This window comes from Columba livia, chromosome 8, assembly GCF_036013475.1.
Source record: "Columba livia isolate bColLiv1 breed racing homer chromosome 8, bColLiv1.pat.W.v2, whole genome shotgun sequence".
In the NCBI taxonomy this organism is placed as follows: domain Eukaryota; kingdom Metazoa; phylum Chordata; class Aves; order Columbiformes; family Columbidae; genus Columba; species Columba livia.
Window position 1 is genome coordinate 26,202,325 of NC_088609.1, and position 22,270 is coordinate 26,224,594.

Sequence of the window (22,270 nt, forward strand, 5' to 3'; positions counted from 1 at the left end):
TTGCCTATAGATTTCAGAAGTCTAGATCTCCAGTTAGGGCAGATGTAAATTTCTTTGAGGGACAAAGGTAGCTGAAGCAGGTGGGTTCAATGAGTTGGGTGTAGCAGCGGGGAGCAGAGCACTGACATAAACAGGCATGTGCTGGTTCTTGTGATTAGGCCAGGAAAGCTTTCTTAGTGTTGCCCTGTGCTATAGAGACACATCTTGTAATCAAGGAATGAACGTCCAGGTCTTCCAACACACACTTCTGTAATGAAACACCTAACAGGTGGGATTGCTGTGCCTGCAACCAGGTTTTCTTGTTCTGTGACTTCCTGGGATCAGCAAGTATCTGTATGGTGTCTGGGGAGCAAATTCTCAGCTGCTGCCGCTCCGCTGTTGCAGGTTGCTGTTGTTCGGCACTGTGGAGGGGTCACAGCTCCCTCCAGTTCTGGAAGCAAGGACTGGGAACTGCCCTGAGCCTCACCTCATCACATGTCACTGTGCTGGCGTGCACCAAGAGGTAAAGTAAGCAACACAGACGGCATCTGGAAAGAGGGGAAACGGGAGGAACTCAATTTGGCAGGTGCTGGAGCACAGCAGGTTTTCAGCAGATTATTTTGGAAGTAGTTGTTTGCTAAATAACCATGCCTTAACTGCAGTGGAGTATCTCCAGCTTCAGTAATATTTTATCGTTATTATTATTACTGAAGAAAAAAGTGTACAACAGTTATAGGAGCATGGTGGTGCCTCTAGCTAAGATTAATTGTTCATTAACCATTCAGACACTGTGTGATATTAGAAGAGCTAGGCTTTTCAGTGGTTTTTTTCTAATTCTTCTCATTCTCAAACACACCCATTTTAATTGCCGAGAAATTAAACTTCCTGCAGGAAAAAGAGTAGTGTTATCTGGTTTGTGCATAGGCTGCCTCCATCACATTAGTGCATAGTAAAAAAAAATATAATTACAACTGCGAATTTGAGGCCAAATCCTGCAGTCTAGTCTGCTCATCCACTGCTCACATACATGGGTGAGTCCTCAGGTTTTGCTTGGCTAACAAATACCATCCTGTAATAACAAAGAGGAAATCTATGCTAGGATTTAGAGCACATGGTTTTATTAAATATAATAGACCAACTGTCACCTTGATGTCAGGCAGGAATGATTTTGCTGTAATGACTGGAGCTGTACCAGTCTTACCTTTCAGGACTGAGATCAGAACCAGATCCAGTTGCTTGAAAAATGAAGCAGTTCTGTCACTTTCTGGTAGTGAGGAATCAGTTACCCAAACCTTAAATCTATGTCCAAGCTGAATTTGTACATTATAAATATGTTATATGGACTCCATGTGGTGCTATTCTAAATATGCTCCACAGTGTTTACTAATAAGGCTCTTTTTTTTTCTTCATGCAGTTTGTCCTCTAAAGTGATAGATGTTTCTGCACTTGCATTTTTTTCCATTCCTATTCAAAACATTTTAAGTTCCAGGAAGAATTTTTATCTTTTTTGTCTTCCAAAACTATTATAAATATTGGCAAGTTCAGGGTCATGCTGTCTGTAACCATATACCTTTATATCCAAGTACTTGAGGTGGGATTTGTGGGAGAGAGGGTTTAATTTTGCAGTAGGGTTTCCCAAACAGGGGCACAGGGGAGGTGAAAAAGCAAATTATTAATTCTGCTTCTGACATGGGGACATTGTACCGAGGAGGGGAGCAGATGAATGGAAGAGTTCCCCTGGGAGAGAGGCACAGGTCAGAGCCATTTGCAAAGTTCTGCTTTACAGAACTTTAAAAGGTAAATGCATTTCTTTGTAGGCAAGAGACCAAGTTGTATTGTTTGACATGAGCTGGCCCCTGGTTGTACTTGACTTCACAAAGTTTACAGCATTCTCTTAAAGCTATCCGTTTAGCAGGGGGAGGCAAGGGAAGGAAGACATCCCCGTTCTCGTAATGCTGCCTCGGAAATCCCTGTGCTCGGTGTGAAAATGCTGTGCACTTCTTGCTTACCAAGTGGTTTAAGTTAATGTTCTAATATTAAATGCCAAGGGAGCAATACCTGAAAGGTCTGAAATTGAAGCATCAGGCTACACAATTTCCTATTTACTATAGATGGTATATTTAGTAACTAATCATCCAACCTAATAATCTAAAACAGTGTTTGACAAAAAGGTCAAGTGTTTAATATTAGGGCTAGCAGAGCCATAAAAATCTATAAGCAGAATGCTCCGTGGAACAGCCAGCCAGATGCAGCTCCCGGCTCTGTCATTGTATCTCTCAGTTCCTCCGTTCATTCTATAAAAATGTCACAGTCTCTTAAGCTCAAACGATTCCATACGTTTTCTGCTTCTGGAGGTTATAACTCTACGGAAAGCTCAGTTCCTGGTTGCCAGACCAAACAGCTCCGTCTCTGGAAGTTTCCTCTCTTGAAGGCTTCTAGAGCTTCTCAAAAAGTGTCGGGATTTATGGAGTAAGCAAAAGTTCTCAGGAGGACGTGAAGGACTCTGTATTTTATGGAAATCTCATTAGAATGCAATGAAAGAGACTTTTAAAATTAAATAATTGCTTTATAAAACTTCACAGGCTTTATGTTCCAGGTCTCTTAGCCAAATGGGTCTCAGCCAGAGGGGCAAGGAGGAGTGAACCAAACTGAAAGCTGAGGTAAATGCGCACAGCTTTCACACGGTTTTTGAACTTGACTAACACATGCAGGGGCTAGAAGTAGTCACAGTGTACTGCTGATTTATAGAGCAACCCAGGCAGCTTCAGCCATGTTTCTGAACCTCATTTCCCCTGTAAAAAACAAAGGCAAAACACAGAGGCAGCAACTGAGAGTAAATGCTGTACTCGGATCCAGACTGCAGGACACGTATCTGATTTTATTGTTAATATTGTCCTCCCTGACCTCTTGTCTGTCTGATACCATTCCCACATTCTGTTCTTCATGACTCCCTTCATGACTGTTGGCAGTTCATTTTTTCTGTCATCTTATTTGCTGGCAGAGACCTCAGCTATTTTCCTTCTGCCCGTGCGATTCCACCTCAGTTGTAGCTGTTTGAATTCACATGCCTCCTTGCTGCATCTTCTGGCTGAGGAAACTGCAAGGAGAAGCGCTGTCATGGCCAGCACGGCAGACAGGTCATCCGCCCTGTAACTCATTGCTGTGGCGTTTTTTGTAAAACCACATGATTAATAGCAGGTTTCTCTCTTTCTTTTCTTTTTTTTTTTTTTCTTTTTTTTTTTTTTAATCAGCAAATATATACTACAGGAATGGGTGGTATTTGGTAGAAAAAGTGGGACACACCTTTTAATTCTAATGAAGGCATTATCATGGGAAGCCTTCTTATAACAACAGAGTGAGAGCAAGTTAAATATTTTGTTTCAAAGGGATTATCCATACCCAGCAGGGAACAGCTGGCATAAAGCATTGATCCACCTCCCATTGCAAACATGAGCCAAACTCCTGTTGATTTCATTGGTACAGAATCAAGCCCTTATTAAGTCCATGGCCAGCTTTGCACAACTTCTGTCCCCATCTGCTTCCCTTACACATAGGTCTGACCCTCTCCGACCCTGGAGATCCCAAGTTGAGGGGCTGTAGTGAAACTGAGAGAATTCTAAGGGCTAAATGAATAAAATAGTGTAACAACCTTTTCCAAATACATTGAGTTGTGGATTACATCTCAGATAGCCCTGCTAACTTCAGTCTAGCTCATCTGTCTGGATTGCCAAATGGCAAGCAGCAAGATGTAACCAGGACCTTGACTCAATACAATGAGCCAGTTCCTTTTTTTTTCTGGATTAGCATGGCTCTTCTCTAGGTTGTGTTTCCTTCCTGTGTTGAGCCACTTGAAAAGGAGTGTTTTCTCATGGTGTTAACAAGTTTTTTGTACAGTTACATTGCATTATATTTGGTAAAAGAGCACCAGTTACTGAGATGTGTTGGAAAATATCACTCCCAGATCTAAGAGCAGCCACAGACTTATTCTCTTTCACATCAAGATATTTATGTATGTAGAACTGTTTAGAGAACATATGTTAATTATTACTAGAAAAAAACACAGACATTAGTCAGAATCCTAATCTCTGACATCAACAGGCTTCCTGTCACCAACATCCAGTCCCTTCATGGTTTTACTGCTTGAAAGTGTTTCTGCTAAATGGCATACCAGGTGGCAAATAGTGGTGTCTAGGAATGAGAAAAAGTATAATAATAAGTGTTTGGGTTATTAAGAGGCTTATTGTATGTGACAGTAAAAAACTGCGGTTGTACCCTCATCTGTCATCTAAAAGTTAGTACTATGAACAAGATGTTTTCATATCCTTTCTAATACTTTGAGATAGATCAAAATTTATCATAGCTATCTTCATTTTACTTTGTTAATAATGAATGATCAGTGAAACATTTTGGAATAGGAAAAGCTAGATGATTCATGTAACCTCTGCTGTGAAAGGTTTTCAGAGTTTAAAATGTACAAAGAGAAGTAAGAGTAGCTGTAGCTTTTGCATGATATGTTAAAGCCAAGAAATTATGTAGGAGAGCTGAGAAGTTTTAATTGAATAACACAGTTTGTGAGATGGTCATACAGGTTTGATTTTTTGATAATCAGATTGAGTTTCATTGTTCGGCATTTGCATGAGTTCTCAAATAATGAAATTGTCTTTGTGGGCATTTCTTTTTACTGAAAGTCATCTTTTGATGACAGTGGTGTGACTGTGTGTGTTGTATAACTGCAATTTTTAACTCCTGGGGAAGGTGCTGTGTAAAAAGCTGTGTTTCTTGTTCTTTATTAGAAGTGGTAGAAGATCCGAGATCTGAAAAAGAGTCTCAAGTCTTGTTCAACTGTTTAGGGCTAACAAGGAAACCAGAAACTTTGCCTTAGCATTCTTGTTATACACACACCTTTGATAGGTCTGCACTAAGAATAAAGGGCCAAATTTTCTGCTGGAATAAAAACTACAATTTCTTTGCTGTCTGTTGAGCTTCCACCACCTGTTTCAGCAGAGACCTTGGTTGCTAAAAGCTGAACTAAAGAGACAGGTCTTTACCCCTCCAAATTGTATAGTCAATGTTTGGAGATTCTTTTTATCTTTGTGCCAGTGCACAGAAAGAAGTGCTTGACTTCTTCGTAAAACTTCAACATTCAGAGCCTGTGAGTGGGTAATTAAGTGTCCCATCAAGGTAGGTTATTCTATAGTAAGAATTGTCATTCCTATTGCATCATTTTCACAAGTGTGTAAGGCTCCTGACTGTGAAAGTTTGGGCATGCTGGACCACTGTTCTGGACCAGTATTGCAGCCCCTGTGCTACTGTATTGTTAGAGCTACTTCTTTTGAACTTTATGGCTAGCTAAAAATTTGAGATATTCTAGGTTATTCTGGTTATGAGGAGAAATTGTTGGTGAGAGTCACATACTACATTTATGTAACTCCATGTATTTACAAAAAAAGGACAAACATCTGTCTTCTGACTGCGGGACAAGTCAAACAACTAGAAGAATAAAATAATCCCATTGCCTGTGAAACCTCTTTCAGCCAGAGCTCATTCCTTATGCTCACCCTTGACCTCTCACAGGGATGCACTGTCTGCAGGTCCTGCCACCTTTCTTTGTTTCTGCAGTGCTTCTGTGGTCTCTCTTCCACCCAGCTCTGGTGGTCCCTCAGTACAGTACTCCTCTCAGTTCAAGTCTGATCAGACTGGCCTCGGCTTTGCTGTGTGCAATGACACTTGCCTGCACTTTGCTTTGAAGGCTGAGTGTCTTCACAGAGGAGCTGAGTTGCTCCTTCCCAGCCAGCTCACCCGAAGGGCAGTGAATACAGCCCCCAGCCCTGACAACATTTCATCCGTCCGGTTCTGAGTCTGTTTTCTATCAAAATTATTGCTGTAACTCCCTGCCATCATGAGAAAGCAAGCCTGAAGAGGAATAAACATAAAGTGGTTTAGAATTGTATACTAAGAATAATTAAACTTTTAGTAAGAGGCTTCTGTCATTTCTCTATTTTTACTCAGCGTGAGGAGGACAGCATGTTCTCATCTCTGTGGAGTCACATAAATGACTTGATTAAAGTGTATGTTGCAGAGCTGAATCTGGGCATTTGAAACTTCCTTGCTGTTTTCTAAAGGTATTTGTATGATAGATGAGGAAAAAAAAGAAAACCCTGTGCTTAGTTCACCTCGTTGTGATGTAGATGTATTTTCCACACATTTGCAAATAGAGTAAAGAACAAGAGTTCTTCAGCTATTTAAAGTCTTTAAAAGAAGAAAGGCAGTTTAGATTACCAGCAGCCTACAATGTGCATGGCACAAAAATGTCAGTTTTAATGGCAAAGTTCAGGATAAAACTGTGTCAGCTAATTTAATCATTTACCATGAAATACCAGTTATCTTAATCTTACATGCAGTCCTTAAGTCTGCTGCATATTTTTGTGTAATTGAATCCTGACCCTAAAAGGGAGGAAGTGAGGAATTTGCCTTTTAGTGAATAGTTAGGCTCTAAATGTTCCTGTTTATAAATTGTATTTACAGCATTGTCAAATATTTTAATACTGAGCAGCTAATATTTCTGATGAGTCTATTTTTTCTCAGTTTCGTATTTGTTTTCCATGCTGCAGAAATCATATTAGCATTCAGTTTCTATGGAACTTAACTGTGTTCTCTGGAAAAAGTGCAAATATTGTTCCCAGAACTTAAGGCAAATAAATTAGTATCTAACCCAGATGACACATTTTATTCATGTGGTTTGCTTTCCATCTAGATACCTGATGTATTACTTCAGCAGCAAATTCAACAAGGCCAAGATGTCTTCATTTTCCTTCAGAGCAAGAGCTGTAAGAGCAGTGCGATGGAAGTATTGGTCTTCTGTGGCCAGCCGGCGAGAACCCATCGACAGCTGTGATGAGCAGAGCAGACATGGGGAGACAGGAGGCAGCTGAAGCCAAAGAGGACCCACGCCTGGAGCTGTGTGTGTGATTGGAGCAGAGAGAGGCCAGGACCCAAGGAAATCCCAGCAGCAAGGCAAAAAAACCAGATTGACTCTCAGTGACTCATTTAGCTCCTGGATTGGACAGATCTCTCCCCTGCTGGCAATTTGGCTGAGCATCAATGGACAGACACCAGGATGAATAGCTTAAAATAATTAGGGGTTGGGAATCTGCAGAACTGCTAGCCATCCAGTTCTTTACTGTGCAATGAGAGGCACAAAAAAGAAATTACATTTAGGTTATTAAATATTAAGTCAGTGGATTTACCTCCATTTGGTCCAGAACAGGAAACTGGCTAAAATTCAACATTTAGATCACTGTGTTGATGGTCTGCTTATCACTGAACAAGTGAGTGCCTTTTGGCAGGTCAAGCTCTTTGACACATGGGGCGAATGTGTGCTTAATTCCTCCCAAACAGAAGAATTAATATAATAATAATTAACACAGATGAGAACAGAATTAAAATCAAGTACAGTCAAGAGTTCAGTTTAGTGCCAGACATCTCTCATTCTAGATGTTCCGGGGCCAGATTTTTTCCTGTTGAAGGTGGTGAGGATTTTGCCATTGGCGCTGATGGGAGCTGCAATGGGCCTTGAATGCAGAGAGGCAGGATTCCCTGTGCTTTCTATTTAATGCTCAAAACCAGAAGCAACAGGCTCATTTAGTATCAGTAAAGGTCAGTTAAAATTATAGAGACATCCTTTGGAGCAAATCCTCTGCCTTGTATTTGCATATTTATGAACTAGAGATTACGACAGGCTATTCCATTTATTAGAGCAGTGTCGCTATAGTTAATAGTCTGTCAGTATTTCCATTATAAACCCCTTTTTCTGTGTTTTAATATCTCAGCCATTTAAAATCACATCAGGAAGCAAGTTGGTCTTGTGTTGTTGGCCAGGTGCAATTTTTTGTTTTGGCTTATTTTCAGTAATGAAATACTGCTCATCATATATGCAAATGAGCCACAACATTTCTGTTGGGGGTAATAGCAAAGTGCGTAAGTTCATTGCAGCTTTGTTTTTCTTTAGGAAGGAAGAACAAGGAAGGATTTGACCAATCATGTCAACTGGGTCTTCAGATTTGAAGAACAGTTTCTAAAGCAGCTGCTCTCAGAAGAAACACTGGTTCTCCATGTGAAATCAGCTTGCTGCATGCTTGCCAGTGGTGACCAAGGTACACACGTGAGGGTATTTCCCCTATCCTTTAGAAAATTCTTGTCTGCCAGAGTCATGGGTGAAGCACACCAGGTAAGAAACCAGTGAACACACAAGAAGAGCCTTTAGAAGTAACAGAACCCCCAGTTACAAATTCAAAAATGGACTTTTTATTTAAGTGTCTTCCCAATGCAGACAAGTGCTGTACTGTACTGACTTTATTGCTGATATCTGGGGTAGAGAAAAGGGATTGCTGAGGCTTTGGGGGTGCAGTTGTGAAGATACCTTACATGTGTCCCTGAGCTGAGCACTGTTGTTTACTTCAGCAGTCTCACATCCTGCTCCTTCCAAACAGTCTCAGTTCACTTTCATAGAGGTGTTGGTTCACTAACTGCCTGGCAAGGGCAAATGTTTAGACTGAAATGCCAATTTTTAACTTACCAGACCAGCAAAAACTTGTTCTTCAGTAAAGAAGCTGGTCTTGCACTCTAACCTCTTATCCCATGAAAAGAGAAACAGCCCAATAAGAAACTCCTGGTCAGTGACTTGTTCTCAAGTCCTTGAGAAATTGCTTGCTGCCACAGTAACTGAAAAGTTAAAAATCAAATTCATGAAAAGAAGAAAAAAAACCTGAAGTTATGTGCAAAACGTTTGTTGCTCTTTGCTGTTGCTCAACAAATACATAGTTGGAGGTGGGAACACAGTCCATATTTTCCATCTTTTCCATAGTAAAGGTCTATGTGCACAACTGGGGACTCCTGGGAATCTAACAGTGGTAGAACAGAAACACCACTGAAACTTCACATACAATTTGCTTCGTGCATATCAGCTAATAAAACTATGCCCTGGGCAAGACCCAGGGCTTGCCCTCTGTGCTGCCTGCTGTGAATTTCGGCTGAATTAAGATTAAAAACAAGTTTAGAAGTTATGTTACATAAACAGTTTTAAAGTACATGTAAGACTTGGTTGCAACAAAATGTCTGTGATCTTAAATCCCCCAAATCCAAATGATGAGCCAGACTTAGTATCCAGCCTCCCATCTCCATAATGAGAACCAAGAGCCCAGATCAAGACACTCTACTCAAGCTTATGGAAAATCTGTTCCAAATCAAAGTGGCTTGGGCTTATCAGTAGCACTTTATTAAAAAAAAAACAGAAACAAAAACAAAAAAAAACACACAACCAACCAAACAAACAAACAAAAAAAAAAACAAACCAAAACAAAACAAAAAACAAAACCAGTATTTGGGATATTTTTGTAGGTAATTGCTAACTTAAAGTGCATTTTCCAGATTCCTTCCAGAATTGCCATTGTAAAGAACAATCTTCTTTCACCAGGCGCGTCACAGTGCTTTTTCAGCCAAAAATTGTCTCTAGTTATGATAAGTGATCATAACTCAGAAGTAGGCAGACTACAGAAATTCTAACTGTGTTGAGTCAAAAATTACTTGAACAGTTTTATAAAGCAGGTGTAACCCAAAGTAACAGTAGGGGAGGGAGGGTCTGCCAAACATGTGTTTAAAATGTATGAAGTGTTATGTTCTGTCTGCTGGAAGATAAGTCCATGCTCAATAAGTTACCTGAACAGCATTGTTCACTATGTATATTAGTATTTGTTAGGTTTTGGTTTTAATTTGCAGTGACATAAAATCTTGCATAAACTATTTGAGTGCATATCTGAATATTAAAAATACTAATTATTACGTAATTAGTCAACAGGATGTGTGTAATTGTGTAATACCAGCATTCTTGGGTGTGGTTAAGTACATAGGTAGAATGCCAACACTCATCTACACACAGTATTACAAAATTACACAACAACATACACCCTGGGTGGGTACTGTAATTATATTTTACATTTAAACAATGGCTATATTAGCAAAATAGAAGTTATTCTTTTTAAAAATATCTTCCCGCAGGCATGGATCATAGTAGATGATTATAATATTGCCCAAATAGAGCATCTTCCATCTCCCAAGGGACCCAAGCTTTTTCGTAAACATACAAATAGGAGACAGAAACCAGGCATAAAGAGCCCTTGGTCTACTCATGGCATGAAGCCACCCCAAAACAGACATGTGACAGTTATTGAATCATGCACCAGGATAATTGAATGCAGAAAATGAACACGAAGAACTTTCTGTCTCATGAAGAATCACATAAGATTGACCAGAAATCTGACTAGAACTGTTGTAGTTTTATGACTTAACAGACATCAGGACCATCCTTAAACCATGGTGGAAACAGACCACACAGTGAATCTGATTCTTCTTTGAACATACTCAGGAAGATCTAGGTTACAGCCATGAAATGTCTTGAGTATTTTAGTTATCTCTGATCTCTGCTAAGATTTACTGCCAGTATGGTGCAAAAGTCTTCTGCACTCCTGGCCAAAACCTCAATCTCCACTCGTTCTTCCTATGGTACATCTGCAGTGACTGACAGGCATTCACTTCACCGGGACAGCACTACAGACATGGTAAGATCTGCAGTACAGACAGAAAGGGTTGATGGGTCTTTTACATGCCTCACCAGTATTTTCTCTCTTTCTCTATGGATCCAAGGTGAAAAAGCCAGAAGAACGCAAAGGTGAAAATTCCAACACACACACACACAGGCACAAAAAAAAAAAGGAAAAAAACCCCACACACCTAAGCTGTGACTCATTTTAAGTGTAAAATGTCATTACCTGTAGCTGGGTTTTTTTTTTTCATGTGCTGGGTGGAGAAGGGTGAGGTACTCTCTGAGGATGATTTTATCTTTTACCTTTGAGTCTGAAGATCTTGGATGTGGTTTGGCAAGTTCATAAAAATATTTGTGATAAAGTTGAACTGCTGTCTGGAAATGTTAGATACAGAGATATAAGGAAGCTTAAGGAGAAAACTGAAGATGCTGGAAAAAGAATCAGCACATGAATGAGGTTAAAAATTGCAGACAATTAGCTGCTAGATGACTCCTTCTAAATAAATCATCAAAGACTTGACTACTGCTTCCAGGTTTCCACAACAATATTCACTCATTGGAGCAGCCAAAAAGATGTTAATTTGGCCAAAGTTTTAGGAATTTGCTATTCTTGTTTGAATTAACTAATCAACCAGCAAGGCTGATGTACACTCTTTTGCCAAGGCTATAAAGCATGGCCTTCAAGCTTCTAGGGAAGATACTATATTTATTGCTCAGGATCAAGGACCTCATGATATGGAAAATAAGCTGCTTTGTGTTAAATGAGAGCTACACCGGAAAGAAAAAAACACAAGCTTCTTGTGGAATCTCACATCTTATTTCAGCACTCAGTAAAGCACTTTGCTTGTCCAATTTAATAGAGAAGCACAATTTCTTTTCCTGTATGCCTCCACAGATCAGGTCTAGCTCTGATCTCATTTAGAGCCTAATCCAAGACCCAAAGTAAAGGGAAAATACTCATGCTGCTTCCAAGAGGCATCTGGTCGGTCTTGTACTGGGGTTTTACTTAAATGTAAATTCAGTGCTGAGTTTCTCACAAGGAAAAGAGGATATGTTCTGTGATATGTTATAAGAGACAGGAGTCTGTGTGCTCGACTTTGCACCCTCCTGTTACTTGCTGCTGATAGGACCAGTCCTTTGGTTTGACAAAAACTTCTTAATTTATCTGGCCTTTCTGCAGGGTTGACTGGTACAAAAAAGTGCTCACCTTGACCTTCTTTATTGCTACATCTGGGCAACTCACCACAGTTGTGCTCTCTTTTACTGCTTGAGATTTACTTGTGTCCCTGGAGTGTTGTGATAAGCCTCTGAATGTCTCTGCTCTGAAGGTTTTGTTCTTCCCAAAGATTCTTCAGAGGTTCAGTGAAGGCAAGTAGGGTTTGCTTTGGTTGAAAAGTGGATTGTATATGTCACTATAATAAATGGAAATATGCAAAGTGTTGGTTGAGTTTAACAGGAAATTGGAGTGTTTGACTTGTCACAAGGCCAGTTTATACTATGTGGACTTCTGACATTGCTTGTAGTAGGTGAACCTCACCCCATGTTGAGGGCCAGCTCAAGGCTTAGTTATCATGTACGTGCAATTTAAGCTATCTTCAGAATAAGACTTAAGTGGCGGTTAAGCTTCACATTCCCTCCAAAAAAAGGAACCTGATTTGGAAAACACTAGGGAGAAATACTGAAGTTTTACACATCAAAAAGGCTAATTAAAAATGCTTTTCTTTTGCAACAAATATTGACATTAATTACATGAAATGCTCAAGGTTTGAATAAGCTATTGAACAGCACAGATGTATACCAAATCCTATGCAAATTAATGTATGCAACTATTTTTCAGGTAACACATTTATTAATAAAAGCAAGATGTGTCTTCAGGTTTATTTTGAATGGGTAGAACATCATAAAAGGTCTCTCTTTCTTGCTCTTACTCAATGTAGTAAGATAGTTATATCTGCTCAGCACAGCCTAACATGCATTCCAGGAGCTCGGGTCAGATTAGTCCTGTGCCTGAGTCAGTAGTACTCTGTCAGCTTTCCTGGAATTCCATTCCTGTAACTAGGAGCAGAATTTGTTCTCCTCTGGTGGTAAATTTCCTTTGGCTTCAGAAAAGCTAATGGAATTAATAAGTGCATCTGTATTTTTCAGTCTGTGTCCCTGAGCTTACTAGTGACAGAGGTGTTTAAAGAAAATGCTATAATTGTGATTTGCTATGTTGCCAGTTAGTGTTGTCACAAGAGACTCTTAATAATGTTGGGAAGAAAACTTCATCTATCCCTTCTTTTACCCTGACTGCCTGTGAAGAAACCCTCTTACTTCTTATAATTTTACTTCACGGTAGAAGAGTTCTGCTATAACAGGCAGGCTCAGCAGGCTGAATCACTCCAGCCCAAATGCTCCTATACCCCTGTCCCATTGCCTGCTCCTTCCATTTTAGGCACTGCCTCTATGCAGGTGAAAGATACTTCACTTTCCACATCAAATTTCCCTACTGAATCTGCCAAGCATTAATCTATGGATTAAGAGTACCCCTTTAAATTAGATGAGATGTCCAGTTTATGGAGGAGCTGTGCTGTGGTCATTGTAGACTGTCACCTGGCTGCTCTGTGCTGAGGCTGGCAAGCTTTCTGGAGCCTGCTTCATAATCTCCATCCTATTAATACAAATGCCAGGGCTTAGCACTTTTGCTCTTAGAAACATCCATCTGCAAGGGCAAATGTTGGTAGTGAATAGTTACTCCCTCTCACCACCAGCAGAAAACGTTGATGTTGCCAGGTTTGGGTTCCTTGAATTCTTGTGATTTATCTAACGAGCCTCTAAACATTTCACAGGTATTGCCAGAGCTACTGTGTCTGCAAAGGTTCCAGAAAGCTTGGGGTAAAGCATTTGCTTTCACTGCTCAGATTCAAAACCATTAAAGGATTTGAGGAAGACTATTCAGTGCTGTGGGCAATGAAGAATAAATGAACAATTTAGATGAGTTGCAGGTAATATTTCAGACCTCTAAAATGTAGGAAAAAAATTATTCGTACTCTAAAATGATAACAGCAATCTCTGTGTATTCTCTAGAATTGTGAGCAACTGACCTCCAGCCTGGCTTCAAGTTTTTGGTAGACGTACCAGCTGCCAGCAGGTCTGGACAAGATTGCCAAAGCCACAGATTGCTGGGAGGGTACATAACACGGGTGAAACTGCAGCCTTTGACCTGTTCTTACACTTCCGCTTCTGAACATCCACTGCTGGTAATTAACAGACATGAAATATTGGAATAGTTGGATTTTTGTTCATCCTAGGGTGCTTGGTCTTAGTTTTTATGTTTACATCACTTTTAGTAAGGGTAGAAAGGAGACAGTTTCTATCCTAGTTGCACAGTTATATGGAAAAGCAGCAACTTATATTGACCCTGGTCACCCAAGATCACCCTTTTACAGAGACGCCTCTGAGACAGGGAACCATTGAGTTGGCTGACATGACAGAAGCAGCACTTGTAGCAGAAGCCAGCTCAGAGTTGCATGGGTTTTAGTGGTGATTAAATGCAGAAAAGAGTTGCAAGGATGGGAGCAACAGGAGACTATCAGTTGGTTGTGAAGTCAGAGTGAAAACTTTTATATATAATTTCAGCTGTTGGAGAGGCAGATAGTTCTGTTAGCAACTATTCCTTACACACAGATCAGCCTTCTAAACACCTTTTTGCATCTGCTTTGGATAAAAATAATAAAAAAAACCCACCACCAACAACAACAAACAAAAACCGAACAAAAACCCTTGAGCTTTCACCTTCAATGTGCAGTGAGTAGATTAGAAGGAAAATGAGCTGTTAGATGTGTGAAATTTATTTTGACTCAAAGATAATTTAGGGTGATAATAAAGGTGCAAGTTCAGAATCTTTCTGACCAAGTGTGATACCCGTACAAAGTGTATTGACCTGCTGTCTAACTTTTTTGTTCTTGCTTGAAACCTAAAATTTGGTTTCAAATAAATATCGATTCCTACCAGGTTCATATAATACAAGTACTTTATTGAATTCTGACTGAAACAGTGTTGCTCAGAGACCAAGAGCGAAGTCCTGGCCTGGTGGCATAGGGCCAGGAGCATTTTGCAGGATGTGATGGTTCCAGGCCACAGGCAACTCTGACTTTAGGGAAGGTTAAGACGGTGGGCACCTACCCTAGAGAGGTTACAGACAGCAAAAAAGCAAAGTCACAAATGGCAACTAGTTATTCCTTTCTAGCATTAAGAGGTTTACTGCTGAAATTTTCAAAATCTGTTGCTAGGGTGAGTCGCAAATTTTTCAGCCACTCCAAGAGGACCAGAATAGGGGTGGTCAGCTTTGCAAGGAGAAACTGAGGCACGAGGGAAGACAACAGACAGATGGAAGCAGAAGAGATGCAGGGGAAGGGGCGAGAGGAAGGCAGGCTGGCTCACGGAGGGGCCTGTGGCGGTAGGGTGTGCAGGGAAGGGAGGGACTGCTAGTGGGTGAACAGATAAGTTAGAATATATCTGGAGGCCATTAAATGGATGCTGAGGGGTAAGGTACTGGAGTCTCCTGTCTGGAAAGAATAAGGCAGAGCAGAAGAGCAGTAAAGCTCCTGCAGTGGCATTGTGGGGGAGCACAGGGAGAAGCAGGACCCCTTCTGCACCCACCCTATCCCAGGGTGAGGTGACCTGGCCACGGCTCCAGGACTGAGCGGGGAGCATTGCCTATGGGTTCCTGGCATTATTTCAAAACATTGGGAGAGAAACCTAAATATCTTACTGTTCAACTGAGGAAACAGGAGCTTAACATTGAAGAAAACGTCCTTCTACCTCCCACCAAAAATTGACTAAACTCCAGTCAAAGTTTTTACCTGGGGCTTTGCTGGAGGCCACCTCTGCCCCGTGGGTGACATCCCTGTCTCTGTTTGAGCCTGTCAGGGCAGTGAGAGTGCCAAGCACCTCTGAGTGGTAGGGAGGATATCAGGGAGGGTGGTTCGTGCCCGTTAATTAGCAGCACTTTCATGGTTTATGCAGCCCATAGTAACCTCCACAAGACCTGCAGTGAAGGAGAGGTATTTGGGGATCTGTGTCAGGGGCTGGAAGCTGATTTATTTGAGCTCTTCTTTCTCTGAGCATCAAATGCTTTGCTTCTCTAGCTCCCTTTAGAGGCTGTGCCATCCACTGTCCAGCTGGGCAGCCCAGTGTCAAAAGGAAAGGAAGCCCTTTGCCCAACACTGACATATAAATCAGACCCTAAATCTGAGCCCTAGAAAATGAGAGATTCGATTATCCATATGGATCACTCTGGATTTATTCCAGATTGCTTCATTAATAGCAATCAAAGACATCACTTTAATGGATTTTTTATCCTCAAAATTATGATCATGAGGAATTTGTTCTGGCTATTGATTTTGAAAAGGCTTTTGATTCTCTTCAATAGCCCTAAATTATTTCAGATTTAGGTAACAGTAGGATTTGGTCTTAAATATGTTAGATAGGTCAATCTCCTTTATTCAAATCCACAGTTATGTTAAAACTAATGACCATAGTTTGAAGATGATTTATATACTGGGTCTTAGACAGGAGAGTCCTTTTTCCCTGATACTTTCGCCGTTACAGAGAAGCCTTTGTTTTGGGAGAAATCAGTATTTTTAAGGGAAAAGTCAGCAATATTTTCCATTCTGCCCTTAGTTGGAGAATATGTTGTGGTTTTGTTGTTTTTTTTAATGAAGATTGTTAGATATTATGTTGGAAGTCACTGAATGTTCATGTTTCTTCTTTGTTAATTGGGGTAAAACTCTTAAAGCCGTTAGGCAATTTAAATGTAGCTCTATTTGAGCTATATCCTTTATTGGATCCCCCATTATCCTTTAAACATCTTGGTGTGCAAGGGGATAAAATTAGAAAGAATTTGTTTGCTTTAAATTGCCAGCCTCTGCTTGATAAAACTATTAGCTATTTAGCTAATTGGACTGCTCTTCCATTACCATTAATTGGCAGAATTGATACAATTAAAATGGGGGCTTTATCTAAAGTGTGCTTTTTCGGAGGTATTCCCATCAAGTTCCCTAACATGTTCAGGGAGCCTTACATTCTGCAATTAGTTTTGTTTTCAGGGTTAGAGGTAAATTTAAGATTAATTTTGAAACTCTGCAGCTTCTCACAGAGTCAGCTGGACTGGCTCCTGCTCATTTTGTTGTTGTTTTTGGCTACCCTGGTACAACATGTTGTTTCGTGATTTAGACAATCCCCAGCATTATGTGGCTGTGGAGTGCACGGAGTCGCTCAGCCCAGGCTGAGCAAGTCAGGCCCTCGGAGCACACCCCTCGCTTTGCAGAAGGTCACAGCAAGGCTTGCTCCCAGGGCTGTGTCCTGCAAGGTGCTAAACACCCATTATTCCTTGACCCACCAAAGCATTTTAACACAGCCATAGCTTTTAAGCACACATAAAGGGCCAGCGATGCCAATTAGCTTACTCATACTCCTAAAGTTAAACAAAGGCTGTGCTTGGTTGGGGCCAGAGTAATCATCACCTTGTCAGTCTGAGACTCCCACATGAATCCGTTGCAAAATAGCACGTGTTCTTCCGCTTACACCTTGGCTGTGCGCTCAGCTGATGCTGCCCTCCACATGAGTGGGAGGAAGGCCCTGGGTTTTGAGGAAAGGCTCTGGCAATCCGTCTCTTCCATTGTGGTCAAAGCACTAAGAAACTGCACCCTCTGTTCCTGCCATCCCTGGTGGACATTCCATCTTTTGTAGGCTGCTGGTACAAATCATGCTTCTCCCTCCTAACATTATGATTCATGTCAGCCATTAGCCTCAAATAAATGAATGGGCCGCAAGAAAATTAAAACCAAATCACGCCTCTATCAAGGGGAAGTCTCATTGACAAGTAAGGCCTCTATTGCCAGAATTAGTCATCTGGGTCTGCCTTTTGCACCAGAGGCTAAGAAAACCAGGGAATGATTAAATGGGCAGCACCGAGACCTCACCTCTCCCGTACAGCTGGCCAGGGTGGGCAGTTTCTAAATCACACCATGAGGGCAGTGGCTACATCACTGAATACCACCACTGCCTCTGCTTCATCTCCATCACAATTTTATATAGTGCTGGGGTAGCCACAAGTGTTATTCACCACCCAAACATGCTCTCATACTAGTACTTCCTTGTCTTGCAAGCCATGTAAAGCTGGGTCTGTTGCAATTTAAAGCTGCTTAAAATAACTTTTATCTAAAATATAAAATTGTTTTATGCAAAATAAACTTTTAAAATGTTTTATCTATAAAATATATGCAAATATATTATATTATATAGAATTTTAACAAAAAAAAAAATCAGGTCCATTCTCATAGGCATGACCCAATATGTATGTAACGGGCATGAACACTGGAGCAACCTTGCTGCAATACTGCTCTACTTAATTCATTTGAGTCATTTTAGTTTTTAGACTATACCAAAGTCATTTCATGAAACACATTGTGCTTCATGGGTTAATTCTGATTTAACTGTGATGCTTTGCTTTTGGGTATTATCTAATTGTTTTGCCCATCTCTTCTTCATTCATTTTGTCTATCATGAATATAATTCTACATGGCTTTCACTCATGCATTTATTTGTATTTAAATTATGCATCTCTTTAAGGAGATAGACCCATCAGGTGATAAAATACCCCGTGGCACAAAGAATGAGGCATTGTTTACTTTTGCATAAAAAGCCATGAAGATGGAGCACACAGTTTATAGGATCCTAATGAATTATTTGGATGTTTGACCTTAGATCAGACTCAGTCCAGCTAAGCTTGATAGCCAGTTGAATTGAAATGTGATGGATAATATCCCAAGAGCCAACCATATTGTAGGTCTGGCTTGCACAGCTTGTCCCTTACTGACCACCTTAGAAGAGCACCTTTGCACTGGGTGGCTGGCTGGTGAAGTGCCTCACTGCAGAGTTGCTGGGCTGCCTTCTTGCTGTTTCGGGGAAAGAGCATAGCATGGACTAAGGTTGAACTGCTGCTCCAGGTCTTGGGACACTCCTTCTACGGAGAAAGAGAGCACCTGAGTCTCGGGGCTAACAACTTGGCACGTCTCATGAACACTAAATTCACTGTAGCAAAAGTCACCTTGGCCTGAGGAACCTGTTGCTGCTCCCTCAGGAGGAACGTGCACTCCCACCAGTGCCGTTAGAAACCCCACACTCCCACTGACTTCCCCAGGGCTCAGGGTAAAAGGAGTGGAAAGCCAGAAATAAAACCCCTTAGAATAAGAGACAACTACCTTGCAGTACTAAATGCACTGATCCTGCACTGATTTGTATTTTTGGATTAATTGCAGTAAATAAGGAGCATCACACTGGTGTAAAACTCCTGTGAAGGAAAGAAGAATCAAGCCTGGTGGGAACAGAAGAACTGCAATGCAGGAGCCGGTTCTCCCTGTGCAACATTTAAGGTATGTTAGGGCCAAAACCTCCTTAATGCAAGCAGTGCTGTTTGTTTGCTTCCATCAGCTGTGAATTTGGCTTATTTTCACCAGTACAAGAAAAGTCCAGAAAAAGGGACATTTCTGGGCTTAAACATTACTGTGGCATAGCAATGCCTTTTCCTAGTTTGAAAGTAGAGATATAACTCTGTGTATCATTAACTAAGACAATAATAAATTAATACAATAGCCAAGTAATAGTGCTGTAAGGCTTTCATGTATGAATTGGAATGTGAATACTGAGCTTTTCATTTCATGGTTGAAAAATACATGAGTTGACCCAAACATTAATTTCTGCATTTCAATCATTTACATATCATGGGTCAATAATCATTTCTTGCACAAATGACTTTTCAAATGAGAAGCAGTATATTGTAATGGTCTATCATATTTACAAACATCTCATTGTTTTCTCAACTTAGCACTTAGTATTTAAAATATACTGGACCAGATATTATATGCCAAGTACAATACAAAAATGGCTCATGTAAAATGCAGAGACTATTTTCTTTTACTGTTATCCATAATTTATAATGTTCATAAACCATGGAGTTGCATGCCCCTGGCAGGCCCAGGCCCGCTACTTTGGAATGGACAGGTTTTGCCAGCAGTGGTTCAGGAGACCTGACACCTCTCTCTGTTCTTCCCTGACCTTAAAAATCTCACCCTTTTGAGGAAAAATCCCTCTGAAGATCCACCTCTGTCAGAAGGGGCTAATCATGGGGCTTTTTGGGAAGTTTAATACATCCTGGGATTTCTTTACAGCATGCAATGACATCCAACAAAATGCCTAGGGTGTCTTTTTTCAATTACTTTACAAAGCTAAAATAATATAAGTCACCTTACTTTTTACTTACTGGTATTGAACTTAGTCCATCATTTCAGACTTTTCATTGTTTCCTCATATTCCACGCCTTTATTAGCCAACATATCCCAACAGAAACCTTGTGTCTCGAAGTAAATAGTGTTCAGGTCTTGAATTAATCAGGAACTAGTGCAACATATATACGCTGCCCAGCAAGATGAATTTACATATCTGCCTTTTCCCCTAATTATAATTCCAGAGGTTGAATGTCAACAGCATATGGGTATATCCTCATAGAGGCATGCAAACACACACACATACAGGCACACAGACTGTACATTAATCTCTCTTGGCTTATCTGTTGCTGTCTTTAATTTGTATACTTCAAAATTGAGCAGTGAGGTCATTTATTAGACTGTTTCTGTGAATTTTATGTAGTGATAAGAAAGCAGTAACATGCAATTTGTTTTTATAGAACTCACTTTTGTAAGTATGATCTAATATTTCCTTTCTTTAACTGAACAGTGAGGAAGAAGAGCTTTCGGAGCCAACTAAGAGTTAACTGGCTACGTTTTAACTGTCACCATTGTCTTACATCTACATAGAGAGCGTGAGAGAGCCAGAGAGATGTAAGTACAGCAAACTACTGGGAAAAAAACGTTTATAAGTAGAAATTTCTCCTCAGAAGCCTCAGAGCAAATCTTTCCAGTTTGTCTTGATTTTCTTTCCCTATTTTTTAAACACAACGTGTGGTGGAAACGATTGTTATTATCCAAAGGACCTTACTTGCTGGCTTGCTGCATCTCTGTTTATGAAATGCCATAACAAAAGTGAGCTCACGCTTGTGTGCTTCCAATGCGTGATGTTCCTGTGTGCCAGATGGGCACTTTCATGACTGTATGAGCGTGGATTATTTCATTTCCTACATCTGGGACTCCAAATGGCTGCACAGAATGCCACAGGAGAGAGGCACAGATCTTCAGCTGGGGAAACCTACCTTCACAGGGGAACCAGCTACATCAGAGGGGATGAGGCAGAGAAGCCTCGAGTGATATCTGAAAGTTCACATAAACCAAGGCCATAAGGGAAACCTTTAGAACCAGGAACAAGACAAAAATAAACAATAACTAATGCTGGATGTCAGCTGCGGAGAGGGGGGAGGGAAAATAAACCATAAGCAGTTTCTGGTGTGACCACAGAAGATGTGTTTGGAATGCTGTTTTGTATTTCAGCTCAAAAACTCTGCTGTGACCTTCAGATATCACTGGGTATTACAAGTTCTACAGATAGCCAGAGAGAAATATCCCAAGGAGAGCTTGCATGTACCATGCCATTCTAGTTAATGTTGACTGTGTATTGCTCACAGCCCATTGCAGAACTGTGACCAGGCAGCCTTGTAAAAACACTGCAGAATCCTACAGTAAGTCAGGAATGCTACAGTTTGTCATAAAGCTATTGCAGGATTTGGGATAATTACTTGTTTGTTTGCAGGATAAAAGGGCGCTTTCCTTTTTTTTTTTTTTAAGCCCAAAACAATGAGAGCAGATCCTCAGTCTAGTGAGGACTTGGCTCACTACACTGCTGCAGTATATGTTGCATTTCAGAGCCAGCAACCAGGAGGAGATAGTAAGAAGAGATGGAATAGCCTGTCCTATATGTTTGACTGAATTAGCTGTAGCAGCAAAAATATAGTTAAGCCAATGGCTTCCTAAAAATGAAAGAGAGCAAGCCCCCAAAAGAGAACAAATGGAAAAAGTAATGAACAAAAGAAAGTAAGAGCTTGTGACACAAAGTAAGAAAAATAAACAGCAGTTGACTTAACTATTTTGCATAAGATATTTACAAACCACAGCATATTACTGTTTGCTTTATGCATTTTCACATCCTGCTCAGTTTAAAGCAGTAATTTTCTGCAAGGACAACAGAGGGAAAAAATGCTTTACACTGCTTATATTAATTAGATTTTTTCATTACCCGTCATGTTTTCTACAGGCTTGTGTATTATTACTGTAAAATGTAATGAAACAGAAAAAGAAAAAAAGAATGGACTTCTGGGAAATTTTCCAATTCTTGAAATGCAATGTTAATTGAGTGCTATTTTTAGGTCATCACAGATAGAGCTGAACCCAATGCCATCAGTGTGCAGAATGGGGACAGCCCAGGTGCAACACAAACTGGGTGAGGGTATCAGTCTCTACTGAAGGAGAAAAAGGGAGAGAAACTAACTCCCCAGAGGTGGTTCTTGTTGGGTTTGGGGCAGTTTCTATTTCTCGATGTAAAGTTTTCAAAGCAGAAATGAAAGGAAAGGGTGCAGAGCTGGCATGGGTCTGGGACACACCGTGACCATGGGTGCCTCTGAAGGAGACCCAGTGATTCCTATGACAGGATGGCAGAGTGGATGAAAGTGAGAAGCTTTCTCTGGTTTGGTGGCTGACTTCCAGC

At 40.6% G+C, this 22,270-nt stretch overlaps 1 protein-coding gene across 49 annotated transcripts in view; it reads left to right on the forward strand.

Moving 5' to 3' along the window:
• LOC135580042 (uncharacterized) overlaps window positions 1-22,270 on the forward strand; it is a 494,152-nt gene that overhangs the window by 448,935 nt on the left and 22,947 nt on the right. For 44 of the 49 annotated variants that reach the window (XM_065071243.1, XM_065071198.1, XM_065071196.1 and 41 more), the window contains 7 exons: window positions 385-502; window positions 6,734-7,307; window positions 7,988-8,132; window positions 13,405-13,560; window positions 13,643-13,815; window positions 18,880-18,993; window positions 20,354-20,457. The gene's annotated coding sequence lies outside the window, so the exon portion shown is untranslated. The remainder of the gene's footprint in view (window positions 1-384; window positions 503-6,733; window positions 7,308-7,987; window positions 8,133-13,404; window positions 13,561-13,642; window positions 13,816-18,879; window positions 18,994-20,353; window positions 20,458-22,270) is intronic. The other 5 variants (XM_065071199.1, XM_065071234.1, XM_065071195.1 and 2 more) reach the window with 4 other exon arrangements.